Source organism: Erythrolamprus reginae, chromosome 1 (assembly GCF_031021105.1).
Source record: "Erythrolamprus reginae isolate rEryReg1 chromosome 1, rEryReg1.hap1, whole genome shotgun sequence".
NCBI classification, from domain to species: domain Eukaryota; kingdom Metazoa; phylum Chordata; class Lepidosauria; order Squamata; family Dipsadidae; genus Erythrolamprus; species Erythrolamprus reginae.
The window spans coordinates 40,252,278-40,267,711 of NC_091950.1; positions in this window are offsets into that span (position 1 = coordinate 40,252,278).

Here is a 15,434-nt window from a genome sequence, read left to right on the forward strand (position 1 = left end):
ATGGATCCAGAATTACATCACAACTCCAATTGTATATATCTATCTAGCTTAACGAAAACCTCTCCTTCAAGAGTACAGTGATTGGCAGAACTTATTACTTTTGACAAAACGTTATTTGCAGATCTCAGATGCATTTACTTGTCTGAGTGGCAAGTGTTCAAGTTGTCACATTCCATATAAGGGTCAAATTGACACAGACCTGCCTCCTCACTTCAGAAACGATGCACCTAATATGTTAGCACAGAAATTGGAACAGCCAATTGCAATGCATTTTAACTGCGAGAGTCACAGTCTTTGGGTTTATGTTTTCATGCTATATAAAATGTTGAATTTCATTCAACTCAATGCATGGGAGGATTTATAAATGCATAGAAATTGTATCCTGACACTACACAATTTTGTGTTTATTTGTTGTTTTTTATTTATTCTTCCAAACAATATGCACACAATTCAGAGTGCACGCAATGTGCACACACACAGGTTGAACCAAAATGAACCAAGACATATTGTGCTAAAACAAAGAGAATGCTTAGAGAATAGAGTAGACAATATGGTAATCTATTCCTCCCTTCGGAAGAAAAATAGCCTTGTTATGGAAGCTATTCAATCATTCCTCGTATATCCCAACCGGGTACTCTTATGAATAATAAAAGATCATATTTCCATGCCAGTTCATAGTGGATTTATAAATCTAGAAAGAGCAGAGGCACAATTAAAATGGTAGGGTAACAACTAGAAATAAAGCTATTAACATAATGATTCATATTTCATATTCCTGTTTTTTAATTCTAAACATTCAACCCTCCCCTTAACAGTGATTTCTATGTTGGTGGGAATAGCTACCCTGTTTCCCCGAAAATAAGACGTACCCCGAAAGTAAGGCATGTCAGAGGTTTTGCAGAATTTGCTAATATAAGGCACCCCCTGAAAATAAGGCGTAGTCAAGTTTACATATGGTACGGTGGAAAAACATACGGTACCATTCAAGGCTGTTCATAGCGGTACCGTAATAATGTGGTGTCCCCTGCTGGCCCCTTCCATCGCTTTGTACCGTCCAGTACAGCAGACACAGTCTGCTGCTGTCTCACTGCCATTACAGTCTCCACTACAGTGCGTAGACTGTAGTTCCTCTGGTGGCCAGAAGCTGCAATAGCGGGAGTATACTGTTGTACCATATAAGTGCCGTTGTTTGTGTGTGTGGGTGCCATACTGACAGGTACCGTCCTGTAATCAGTGTGCCGTATGGTACACTTTCTTTGGGGGTGTCAGCTTTTCTGCCTGTGAATTTGTCTTATTTGAGAAATATAAGGCACCCCCCGAAAATAAGATGCAGCACAACTTTTGGAGCAAAAATTAATATAAGACAGTGTCTTATTTCCGGGGAAACATGGTACTATTACAGATGAAGAGAAAGGATGGACAGACAACTGACACTTTGAAATCAAAGCAATAGCCTGGATTGAATGTATTCTTTGATAAACTTTAAAAATGTTTAAGAACATGTCCTCTCAAAGCTTGCTTTGTGGCCTTGTAACAGGAAATTAGCTCCAGAGATATGGTTCTTAAATTGTTCTTTTAGATTCTACTGCCTCAATGGATTTTTGAATTGGGATATCAAACTTCTCAGAGCAATCTTTATATATAAAAAATAATAATAATCAGCAGTTGTATTACAAAGGCATCCCTGATGACCAAACTGAGTTTATGCCTGTTAGGCAAAGGGCTAAATTAATTTGCAGTGGTTAATGTAATCTACTATAATAGTGCACTATAATAACTAGCCCCAGGATAAATTGGGGTCTTGCTATTCATGGCATTATTAATCCATTCAAAGAGTAGGCTTTCATCTGTCGTTTTGGAAGAAAATAAATGAATTATGTCAAGAAAGAGGGTGGGAAAAGGGTGTAGCACCATTTTCCATCTTTATATCCAACAATCATAATGTCACACAACATTGTCTAGTCATGTAATCAGTGTACATGAAAAAAAAAGACAAGGACGGAGGAAGAGAAGCATTGTGTTACTATGGTTTCACATAAAGTTTTGAAAATAACGGTGAAATAGTGAAGAAAACAAAAAAAAACAAGTAAAATGACCTCTTCCCACTTCCAAATAGAATTCAGCCATCCCCATTTCCTACATGATTCACATCAAAGGCACATGTCCCTTCAAGAATAAGAAAGAAACTTGGAGCATAGCAAGCTTTTGAGTGACCATTTATATTAACACATGGAAAGGAGGAGTTTTTCTGATAATTGTGCTTGTACTTCAAGCATTTGATTGCATAGAATTGCTGTGTTTATTCTGGAAGAAGTTAGGCTATGATGAACAATTAATGACAATCCTAGAGCACCCACCTCTGTGATTCAAATTCCCCACCAAGTTATATCAAGAGATATCACAAGAATGTTCTCTGTCTTCCATATTGTTTGCAGTAAGTATTGAGCTGCTGACTCAGTTAATTTGAATTCATTCCAAAATAAATGGCCTGTGAATTAACAGCGAGGCACATCTCATAAATCTTCTTGCAGACAACATCCTACTATTTGTATAAAACACAGAAGAGGTTATTCCTGTACTGATAGCTTTGTTAAAGGAAGCTCCCTCCGGCATTATAAGTCTAAAAACCTCTGTTTGGATAACACCCTTGTCTATTCAGCAAAACGTCCAATTCCTCAAACATCTGACAATGAAATTCCCCAGCTTAAAATATCTGAACATAACTGTTCTTAAAGACCTCACACAATTGTGATCCAGAAAGTATATCGTAGTAATAAATAGTCTTAAAACATACCTAACTTATTGAAATGCTTAATGCTAGGAAGACTGAAATTAATAAAGTCAGGTTTGTTACACAGATTCCTATTCTGTTTTAATCTTTGGGATGCTAATTGTGTCTTCTTTGGAAAAGCAACACAAACAATAGAATTCTGCCAACAAGATAGAGAAAATGGCAGAGTAACAGATACCAACGTTTACTTTATCATATTCTCCATATTGATAGTAAAATTCTAGAACAGTGATGGCGAAACATTTTTTCCTCAGGTGTCAAAAATGCGCACACGCGCATACTATTGCACACACTTGAGTGCCCATACCCAGAATTCAGTGCTGCCCCACCACCAGTGAAGGGCTACCAAAAGTTTTACTACTACACTGTGGGCGTGGCTTATGCAGGACGCCCTGCATTTTCTTTCAACATCTTTCAGTAAAAATTGAGTGCTCTGGGGTGGAGCTCCATTTTCGCTACCCTGCTGCGTTCCCCTCCCCCATCCAGGCAGTAGCCCACCTCTGCCCACCACCCATACACATGCACATGATTCCCGTCCGTTCCCCCATTTTCTGACATCAGGTGGACCAGGTAGGTCCGTTTTTCGCTCTCCCCAGGGTCCAGATGCTTCCCAAGAACCTGGGGAGGGTGAAAATGCCATCTCCTGCCCCCCCCCCCAGAGATCCTCCAGAGGCTGCAAATGCCCTCCCAAAGCCTCCAAGTGAGCTAATGCTTAGGTTCATCATCGCTGTTCTAGAACATACCAACCAAATTGCTACATTATAGGTCTCCAAACAGTGAATTCCAGTTTAATTTAGAATTACAATAGAAACATAGAAGATTGACGGCAGAAAAAAACCTCATGGTCCATCTAGCCTGCCCTTATACTATTTCCTGTATTTTATCTTAGGATGGATATATGTTTATCCCAGCATGTTTAAATTCAGCTACTGTGGATTTACCAACCACGTCTGCTGGAAGTTTGTTCCAAGCATCTACTACTTTTTCAGTAAAATAATATTTTCTCAACATTGGGAAGAAGAATTTGAACTCTAAATATGAACTGAATAATCAAATTATCACAGATAACCCCCCACTCGATTAAAAACCTCGGTATACTAATAGCAAAAGATTTAAGTGCCAAAGCCCACAGCAACAACATAGCCAAGAAGGCTTCAAGAGTTGTAAACCTAATCCTACATAGCTTCTGCTCTGGCAATCACACACTACTTACCAGAGCTTACAAAACCTTTGCCAGACCCATCCTCGAATACAGCTCATCCGTTTGGAACCCATATCGCATCTCAGATATTAACATCCTTGAAAATCTTTATCTTTATCTTTATTTAGATTTGTATGCCGCCCCTCTCCGCAGACTCGGGGCGGCTCACAACAAAGTGGAAACAACAGTTTATAACAAATCTAAATTTCTACTAAAAACATTTTAAAAACCCAATTTTCTAAACACGCATACATACACACATACCATTCATAAATTGTATATGCCCAGGGGAGATGCCTCAGTTCCCCCATGCCTGACGACACAGGTGGGTCCAAAGATACTTCATCAGAAGAGCCCTTCACTCCTCCACTTGAAATAGAATACCCTACGAGACTAGACTTTCAATCCTGGGCCTAGAAAGCTTAGAACTAAGACTCCTTAAACAAGATCTAAGTATTGCCCACAAGATCATATGCTGCAACGTCCTGCCTGTCGGCGACTACTTCAGCTTCAACCACAACAACACAAGAGCACATAACAGATTTAAACTTAATATTAACCGCTCCAAACCTGACTGTAAAAAATATGACTTCAGTAACTGAGTTGTCGAAGCGTGGAACTCATTACCGGACTCCATAGTGTCATCCCCAAACCCCCAACACTTTACCCTTAGATTATCTACGATTGACCTATCCAGATTCCTAAGAGGCCTTCCGTCCCCTGTCTTATTGCTCTCCTATATCTCCTATACCTTTCTTCTATTCCTATATCTCTTCTTCTATTCTTTCATTGATATGTTCGATTACTCTATCTTCTTTTCTATTCTTTCTTAGATATATTTTACTATGAGTATCTCTTCTATAACCTTCATCATGTATTTTACTATGTGTATATATATATATACCCACTAAAACCCTCATTGTGTACTGGACAAAATAAATAAAATAAATAAATAAATAAAATATCTACAAGTATATCCAGTATATCTTGTGGTGGTTATCCCTAGAGAACTGGCTATTAATTACAGGAAGCCCTCAATGCATGACCATGATGGAATCTACACAGTATCACAACTGCAACATGAAGTGCCCATGTGAATACTTCAGTCATGATGCTGAATCCCTGCTCTTCCCAAGGCAGTCATGCAAGTTGTTGTGCTTCAGGGCCATCATTTAAAGAGCTCCAGAGATCCATTTGGAGGAAGAAGGGCAGGCTGCTCTGTTGCTGGGCCTCATCATGCAACCTCAGAAGCCACTGCCATTTTTCAAGCAGTCACAATTTGATTCGATGCAGCTGTCTCAAAAGTGGCCATTGTCATACCACAAGGCCCAGCAATGGAGTGGCTTGCTTTGCTTTCCTAACAAGAGCTCTGCAGTGCTCCCATTCTTTCCTCTGCAAAAACTCCATAAGGAATTTCCAGATGTCACTAAGATGCCCATCTTTGAACGAAGGCACAGAGTAGGTAGATTTCGTAATGAGCATCTGTAGGAGGCATCTGTAGCTTAATTGGAGATGAACGGTTTCTATCGCATTATATGCATTAATCAGCTCTCCAATGCAAGAATGTCGGCATTAGCCATTACTAATGGAATAATCATTGCAATTTGTCCTTTGTTTGCCCTGTTCAATTTCATACCCTTCTGATCTCATTGTTTGCCACTGTCCTTCCCAACTCTTCAATAAATGATACTTAGAATCATAGACTCATAGAATTAGAAGGGTTGTTTCGGCAACAAATCCCTCGTTTCGTGCAGAAATCCCAATTAAATCCTGCCTGGAAAAATTGTTCAGATTCTGTTTGACCTTATCCAGTGAGAGGAACACTAGCATCTCTGGGTTAGTACTTGCATTTTCAGAATAATCTGTATCTGAACAAAATGAGTCACAAAAGCATGTATCATAATCATGGTGGGATTCAATTATTTTAAAACTACCAGTTCTATGGGTGTGGCTTGATGGGTGTGGCAGGAGAAGGATACTGCAAAATCTCCATTTCCTCCTCATTCCAGGAGAAGGTTATTGCAAAATCCATATTTTTTCCTGATCAGCTGGGACTCGGGAGGCAGAGAATAGATGGGGTGGAGCCAATCAAAAGTGGTATTTATTGGTTACATAGAAACATAGAAGACTGACGGCAGAAAAAGACCTCATGATCCATCTAGCCTGCCCTTATACTATTTTCTGTATTTTATCTTAGGATAGATATATATTTATCCCAGGCATGTTTAAATTCAGTTACTGTGGATTTATCTACCACGTCTGCTGGAAGTTTGTTCCAAGTATCTACTACTCTTTCAGTAAAATAATATTTTCTCATGTTGCTTTTGATCTTTTCCCCAACTAACTTCAGATTGTGTCCCCTTGTTCTTGTGTTCACTTTCCTATTAAAAACACTTCCCTCCTGGACCTTAATTAACCCTTTAACATATCTCTGAACTACTCCAAATTTCCACTACCGGTTCGCGAGAACCAGTCAGAACCCGTTAACACCCTCTGTCAGGTTGAAGCCATTTTATTTGGGATCTTTGGTCTGCCACACTTTATACCAGTGATGGCGGACCTATGGCATGGGTGCCACAGGTGGCACGTGGAGCCATATCTGCTGGCACACGAGCTGTTTCCCTAGATCAGCTCTAATGTGCATGTGTGTGCCAGCCAGCTGACATAGAGGCTCTGGGAGGGGGTTTTTGGCTTCCAGAGAGCCTCCAGGGGGAAGGGAGTCTACGGAGAGGGGCGGCATACAAATCTAAATAATAATGATGATGATGATGATGAAGATGATGATGATGATGGAAGAAAATGGAATTGAGACAGAATCAAAATTATTAGACAAATGGTTGACAGGCCCAGAGGATGAGATCATTTCCAAATTTTACAATTATTTGTTACAATTTGAACGAATGGAAGTGACCCATGATTGCATGGGCACAAAACATAGGGCACCATATCCACTTGGCTGACTGGGAACAAATATGGAATAGAAACCTTAAATTAACAAAATCAGCATCATACAAGGAAAATTACCACAAAATGCTTTATTGATTGTATTTGGCTAAAATTTATCCAAATTTGAATTTGATCTGTTGGAAGTGTAAAAAAGTACAAGGCACTTTCTTTCCTATGTAGTTATGTCCCAAAGCAAGAAAATACTGGTCCAAAATACAGTGTTCCCTCGATTTTCACGGGGGTTACGTTCCAAGACCTCCCGCGAAAGTCGATTTTCCATGAAGTAGCGGTGTGGAAGTAAAATACCATCTGCGCATGCACACCCTTTTTCCATGGCCGCGCAAGGGCTGGAAGTTGGAGGCGGCGAAAGTGCGGAGGCTGGCAAGTGGAAGAGAAGGAGTAGTAGTAGAAGGAGGTGGAGGAGGAGCAAGGCGGGTGGACGGACGAGCTGGCTGGAGGAGCTGCGTAAAGGGCCAGCCAACGGAGCCATGGATTTACTGAGGACTATCGCTTATCAGCCGGCCGGTACAACCGCTAGTAGAGGCGGTGGTGGTGGTGGCAGCGCCGGCACTAAAATGGGGGAGCAGGCGCTGGGCAAAGCCTGTGGCGGAGACTCGTGGAGAAAGAAGGCGGCGGAGTCTTCTGACGGCCACAACCACCACCACCACCATCATCACCACCACCATTCGCACTCGGCGCCTGAGATCTCTCGGATTATCACCGACCCCACCACGGGAAGGAGATACTGCCACGGGAAAGTGTTGGGAAAGGTAAACGTACCTGGCGGCAGTAGAGAGAGGGAAGGCGGGCTTGAGAAAGCCTTAGTAGCGTTGGTTGAGCTTTGTTGGACTAGGGAAACACGGAGGCGGATTTGCAACAAAAGGAGGCTCTGGCAGCTCGTGTGTCCCCCCCCCAAAAAAACCCCACGTCCATAGAAACATAGAAGATTTCGGCCAATCAGCAATGGCACACGTAAGTTTGGTGATGACGTATGACATCATCGGGCAGGAAAAACCGTGGTATAGAAAAAAAACCGCAAACTATTTTTAAATTATTATTTTTTGAAAAACCGTGGTATAGCCGTTTCACGAAGATCGAGACCGCGAAAATCGAGGGATCACTGTACACAATTGGCTACAACAAGTAACAAAAACAACAATAAAATTTACACTGGAGCTCCTTCTATTGGGAATATTTAAAACAATTACAATAGGAATACCAAATATTTGACCCTACACATCACCACCACAGCTAGATTAGGGAAAGTTAAATAAGTATAGAATATTGTAAATATGTAAATATAAATGTAAATATGATGAATGGAATAAGATAAAATGCAATGTTTACAAACATTTTAACAAAAGATGAACATACATGTGACAGTGCAGAATTGCTCAAGGATTATTGTGATTTTTTAAAAAAGATTTGAAAATCAATAAAGTTTATTTTTAAAAAAATGTTTAACAGTCCATATTGATTTTCCACTGAGTCCTGAGTGTTTTAAGGAATCATCACCCACACAGTTTTGTGGCTCACAGAGGAGTATTAAATATACAAAGCTCACTTGTGACTGCTGTATATTTGGAAAAATTCAATACTTTCCAAGCCTCTACCTGAAGGCCATGTTATATTTCATGTGAGATTCCAGAAACCAAGGAAAAGACTATTGGCTGGTTTACTGTGGAAACAACCACTTTCTATGCAACCGTTTAGCCACAAGCAAAAATTCACAGTCAGCTGCATCTCTTTGGATACAGATTTTGTAGACAAGAGCTTCATTAATATGGTGGAGGGAACCTGATGGAGGATGGGGGGGAAAGCAGAGTGGATGTAAATGGGAAGAAAAAACTCAGATGTATGGATAAACGACAGTGAGTTGAATTTCTCCTATTCATTCCCATCCAATCTCCACTAAATTTACCTGCTATTCAAATTGTAGAATTACAAGTGCTTGCGAACCCACAAAACCTACTGTTCTTTACATCTTAACAAGGGCTGGTCAAGGTGAATCATTTGAAATGTCAAAATTAACATGACCCTCTAGCAGGGGTGAGTTCCGGATTATGCTACTGCCGGTTTGCTACGCATATGCATTACTAAAAAAAAACCTCTGAGCATGCACAGAAGCAAAAAACCAAGAAGAGAACTGGCTCGGGGGCTTGTCAGGCATGGGTTGCTGCCAGTTCCAACGACTCAGACCACCAAGTTACTAACAGTTCTTTAGAACCAATCCGAATCTGTAGGAACCCACCACTGCCCTCTAGTAAGAATAAATAACTTTTAAGTATTTTGTTGTTAAAGTTGCTTTGGATAAGAAATTGCTTTTCAAAATTTCAAAATCAACCATCCTACTAATGCTACATCTTCTACTACTACCACCACTACTGCTAAAACCACACTCATTGCTTTGACATGTGACAAATTCCTTTGAGGTTCAAATGGTAGCTTGGTCAGTGTCTGAATTTTAATATAGAAACAAAGAAACATAGAAGACTGATGGCAGAAAAAGACCTCATGGTCCATCTAGTCTGCCCTTATACTATTTCCTGTATTTTATCTTACAATGGATATATGTTTATCCCATGCATGTTTAAATTCAGTTACTGTGGATTTACCAACCACGTCTGCTGGAAGTTTGTTCCAAGGATCTACTACTCTTTCAGTAAAATAATATTTTCTCATGTTGCCTTTGATCATTCCCCCAACTAACTTCAGATTGTGTCCCCTTGTTCTTGTGTTCACTTTCCTATTAAAAACACTTCCCTCCTGGACCTCAGACTACCAAGTTACTAACAGTTCTTTAGAACCAATCCGAACCTGTAGGAACCCACCACTGCCCTCTAGAAAGAATAAATATATATCCCTATTGTTTTTATGGATTGAGAATTTCCATGGTTTTCTTTGAGAAATCACAAAACAAAAGAACAAAATATGTTGCTTTGCACATTACCTGTCTGCAAAACAATACACACAAACACACACACACCAAAACAACAACAACAGAAGGAGCATTTCTGATACCTATTCCTAATTAAGTCTGGTTAATTTCATACATTGAAGAGTTATTTTAAAAAGGAGAAGGAAAGACTAGGAATAGATACATTAGCAATTAAAACCTCCACAATTATACTTGGGTACACTTTATATTGGAGTCCAAAGGGCCAGGAGTTGGAAAGGCAGATAGCCCAAAAGTGCACCTTAAATCCTACTTCTGATTCAAGAAGACAAATCTACATGAACAATCCCATCAATGCTTTATGGAAGTGTTTCTCAATCTCAGCAACTTTAAGATGTGTGTGCTTCAAGTTCTCTAGCCAACATGCTAACTGGGAAATTCTGGAAGTTTAAGTCTACACATCTGGACTTATCTAACTGGATACCAATAGCAATAGTACTTAGACTCATACGCTGCTCCCTAGTGCTTTTCAGCACTCCCTGAGTGGTTTATAAATGTCAGCACATTGCCCCCAACAATTTCAGTCCTCATTTTATTGATCGTGGAAGGATGGAAGGCTGAGTCAATCGTGAGCGCCATCAGGATCGAATTCCAGACTGTGGGCAGAGATAAGCTACAATACAGCATTCTAACCACTGTGCCATCATGGCTCTTATGGTTTCTTTTAAAAAACTTATTTCAGAACATCTTTTTTTTAAAAAAAAAATTAAGATGGGTGTTGTGGTTTTCTCACATCCTGCACAATTAGTCATGGACTCTGGTGACGCAGAGATAGCGGAGACGTGGTGCAGGCGTCCTGTGTTCCTAGCACCTGAGACTGACAGAAGAAGACGTGATGTCAGAGTCTGAAGAACAACCAGGGCCTTCTGCACTTCCTGAGATGAGTGACTCAGGAGAAGAGGAGGAGCCTTTGAGTGATGCTGGGGCATGCAGGGTAGCTAGCAGGCGTGACTGGCTCTATAGGAGGAGGTCTACTCATGACTAGCTCTGCTGACTATTGGGCCACGCCCTCAGGGTATTTAAGATGGTGCAACATGCTGCTTCTGTGCAGAAAACAACATAGGTTTTATTCTAGCATCTAGTTTCCAGTTCTTGTGGCTAGTGTTTTAAAACAACACATTCTTGGCTTTCAGAGATGCTCCGGACTTTCTGCTAATTTCTGAACATCTCTTTTTCTGACTATTATTCCAGCTGGGTAAGTATTGCCATGCTTATCTCCTTCTGGGACTCTAGCCAGCTGATAAGACTCTAAATCATTTCGGCTAAGCTGTTTAATGACTAGTTTCATTTTTAAAAGACTTTACCTGTAAATAATCTTTGTACATAGTAAATCCTTTATTATTTAAACCTGGTGGTCTGCATCTGATTCCTTGGGGGGGGGGGAGACAGGCTTGGTGCTGGAACAGAACAATGAGTTACCAGAAATATATTTATTTTAGATCCCCCTCATATTCACCCTTGTCCCTTTGTATTCGGAAAGCTTTGTTTTAAACTGTTCCCCACCCCACCTCACCCCTTCAAATGCAGCACATTTAATCAATATTGTTCAACAGACATTCCTTTACAACAAGAGAGCAATAAAATTAGATAACTGGTACTGAATTGCTTCCATTCATTATTTGCAGCACATTGTGTCTGTTGTATTTTTAACAATTAAAATGGGCAAAGAATAAAAATTCCAGTAAAAGAACACACGCATCAAACATCAGTTCCTTGCACAGTTTCCCTTTGAAGTCTCATGGGCATGTTCCCAAGATTCAGTCTACAAATTGATTTACAAGTTTCATTCCCATCCCAGCCCCACTCCTGAACTGTTAACGGAGATGAAAATTCCAGTCTCTGATTGAATCCCCAGCCATGTTGCATTGGTAAAGCGGGTCCTGTATTTCAAACAGATTCCTTAAAAGCTAAAATCTGTTTCTTCTGGCTACATATGAAATGTAAGACCCTGCATTTAAGTTGGCACTGCAGTGTTATCGGCTTTGAAAGAATGTTAAGCCCACTGGCTTGCTTTAATTGAACGGGATGATATGTTTCCATTGGCAAACATACTAGTTAAACCAACAACCTACGAATATTTGTGAATTTAGATTATGTCTGCTAAAATTTTCCCACAGGTTACTGAGCATTTTTCTTCCCAGGGCTGTAACTCTAAACAAGTAGATTTACATGTGTTAGTGACAAGGGATTGTATTTAATATATTTGCAAAGGTGAGATTGTGAGGTGAGGATGCACTAAGATTTTCTGTGGTTTCCTGACTTTGGAGACAAAATGTATTAGCTGCCAACTCCAATGGACTGGCCAGTGTAAAAAAACCTTGAACCTTCCCTACCTCTAAAAATATCTAAGAACATAAAATCACAGACAAACCAGACTAAAATTATTCAATGGACAATAAAATCAGCAAAAACAAAATAAAACAGGACTTTAAACAAATAATAAATGTCAACCCCAAGCCGGGGACCAAAGCCAGGTTTCCAAAGTGAAATGTGAATGTAAGTTGGGGGAATCTGAAGTTAGTTGGGGGAAAGATCAAAAGCAACATGAGAAAATATTATTTTACTGAAAGAGTAGTAGATTCTTGGAACAAACTTCCAGCAGACGTGGTTGGTAAATCCACAGTAACTGAATTTAAACATGCCTGGGATAAACATATATCCATTGTAAGATAAAATACAGGAAATAGTATAAGGGCAGACTAGATGGACCATGAGGTCTTTTTCTGCCGTCAGACTTCTATGTTTCTATGTTTCTAAGTCAAAATGCTGGTTGTTTATTATAATTATTTATTAGATGTGTAGGTTTTCACCTATTAAGCCCTACATAACATTAGATTGACTGCCTCTCTATGTCAACCCTTCGATATCAGGATTTTAACTTTTCTCCCATATCAGGATTTTAACTTTCTTTGTTTTAAAATATCAGCCCAATCTGGCAGGAATTACTCTTAAATAAATCATGTGTTTTGTTAAATAGATTCCCAAATCTCCAATCTTTTTTAGCAGTAATGTTCAATCCCATTGTTCTCTTTATTCCATTTTAACAAAATAATATGTTCCCATTTTCAGTCCCCAAACAGATTTACCACTGCCATTCAGAGTTTGGGTTGATCGTGTGACTCTCTAATAAAATAATTAATATGTGTAAGCTGATGCAAGAAGTGAACAATTTTAAGAGACTCCTCATTCTCCATTATGTCTGACTTCCTAAAGAGAAAGTTCAATTATTAGCCTCTGTTATAATAATTATGTAATATTTTCTCAGTGGAAGCAATAGCAATCTATTGTACTCAGAGGTAATTACAGCTTTTGAAAATCTTGATAGTCTTTGGCACTCCCTGCCAGCAATAAAATAAATGAACAAGACAGAAGATGATTATTCTAAAAATGTGGATGTGCCTAGAAGATTGGCATGATAGAAGAGTAATTACAGGGGGTTTTTTTGCTAATGAAGTGAACATCCTTGTAATAATTGTCTCTAAAGGTTATTAGATTCTTTTGTAAAGGAACAGGGAATAATTAAGTTCAATGAATTTGCTCTCTGGTTTCCTCTTTTAGCATTCTATTGTCAGATGAGTGTCTGTGTATATGTGTGTGTGGATAGATAGATAGATAGATAGATAGATAGATAGATAGATAGATAGATAGATAGATGATAGGTAGGTAGGTAGGTCGGTAGATAGATAGATGATAAATAGATGATAGATAGATAGATAGATAGATAGATAGGTAGGTAGGTAGGTAGGTAGGTAGGTAGGAGAGAGGGAGGAGATAGAGAGAGAGAGAAATCCTTCATTGCTACTAATGAATTTTATGTCAGTAGTATTATCAAATCCATAGGTCCTCTCTTCCAAGTAAACATAGACAGAGTATTTCCACATAGCATATTTTTTTCACTCCTTTCTACTGCCTAATCTGCCACAAATCAGTTTAAAGCTAATCTTCAATCCCTTCACATACTATTTCTTTTCCTCACCATGTAAGAAGATAATTTAAAGCATTCACTTGTTTGGAACAAATATGTATTCCAACAACTTTATAATATTTTTTAAAGGTAACCTCTCTATGTTGTCTCCTAAAAATTCAATGAAGTTTGATGCTGGACTTCTTCTAGTAGTTTTATTTATTCATTTATTCGTTCGTTCATTCATTCATTCATTTATTTATTACGTCAGGAAAAATATTTAAGATCTGTTGAATGCAAAATTCTCTCCTGAGTGGCATAGCAGAAGTGTGCTGGGTCCATAACCAGATCAATGGATCCAAACCATTTTTTGCTAACTTCCCTTTTCATCACTAGAGGTTTTTTAAGAAGAGATTGGACAGCCATTTATTTGAAATGGTATAGGGCAGTGATGGTGAACCTATGGCACGGGTGCCACAGGTCGTATGCAGAGCCATATCTGCTGGAATGTTAGCCATTGCCTTAGCTCAGCTCCAACTTGCATGTATGTGCCAGCCAACTGATTTTTGGTCTGCAGAGGCTCTAGAAGGGTATTTTTGGCTTTCAGAGAGGCTCTGGGGAATGGGAGAGGGCGTTTTTAGCCTTCCCCGGCTCCAGAGAAGCTTTTGGAGCATGGGCAGGTCAAAACACGAGCCTATTGGGTCCTTTAGAATTTAGGAAACAGGGGATAGAGTCTACACTTGGTTGAATACAAGAAATACTCAATGAATTTAATGATTATATAGTAAATTATTTTGAAATTATATATAACAGAAGTATGAAATATGTTATTTTTCCTTTGATATGATTTAATCAACAAATATAATTGATCAAGAGTAGAGCGATTGAAGCTCCTCCTTTTGTGTTACATGTTTCATTTTTTTCATGTATTTATGTCTTCTTTTTGTCTTTGAAAATAATAAAACATTTTATTAAATTTTTTAAAAAAGAAGTTAGGAAACAGGCCATTTCTTGCCTCCAGAGGACCTCCGGGGGGGGTCCGAGAAAGCTGTTTTTGCCCTCCCAGGGATTGAATTATGGGTGTGGGCACTCATGCATGTATGTTAGCGCACATGCATGTTCTTTCGGCACCCGAGGGGAAAAAAGTTTGTCCATCACTGGTATAGGGTCTCCTGATTGAACAGGGAGCTGGACTAGAAGACCTCTGAAGTCTCTTACACCTCTGTTATTCTGTTACATTCTTTCTCATTGAAGGTGTTTAATAGAGGTTCATTGGTGGATGATGCTAAGATTCCTGGACTATGGACAGGATTGATCTATGTACTTCAGGGGTATGTTCTGATTTACCTCACTGCTGTTTTGCTTCCTCACGTGCTGTGTGGGTGCGTGTGCGCTTCATGCACACTGACACGCATGTGCAGTGCTAAAAGCCCAGTGCTAAAAACAAGATGGCGGCATGTTAAAACAAGATGGGATTGCCATGTTAAACTGCCTATTGTAGTTTCTTGTATTTAAGTAGTAATATCACTTTAAGAGTTTTGGCTGGTTCACCATAAGAGGGCGCCAGTACTCTCTCCTACAATGATGCTGAATTGCTCATTCACTTTTGTCTTTACCTTGAGGGGGGAGTGTGTAT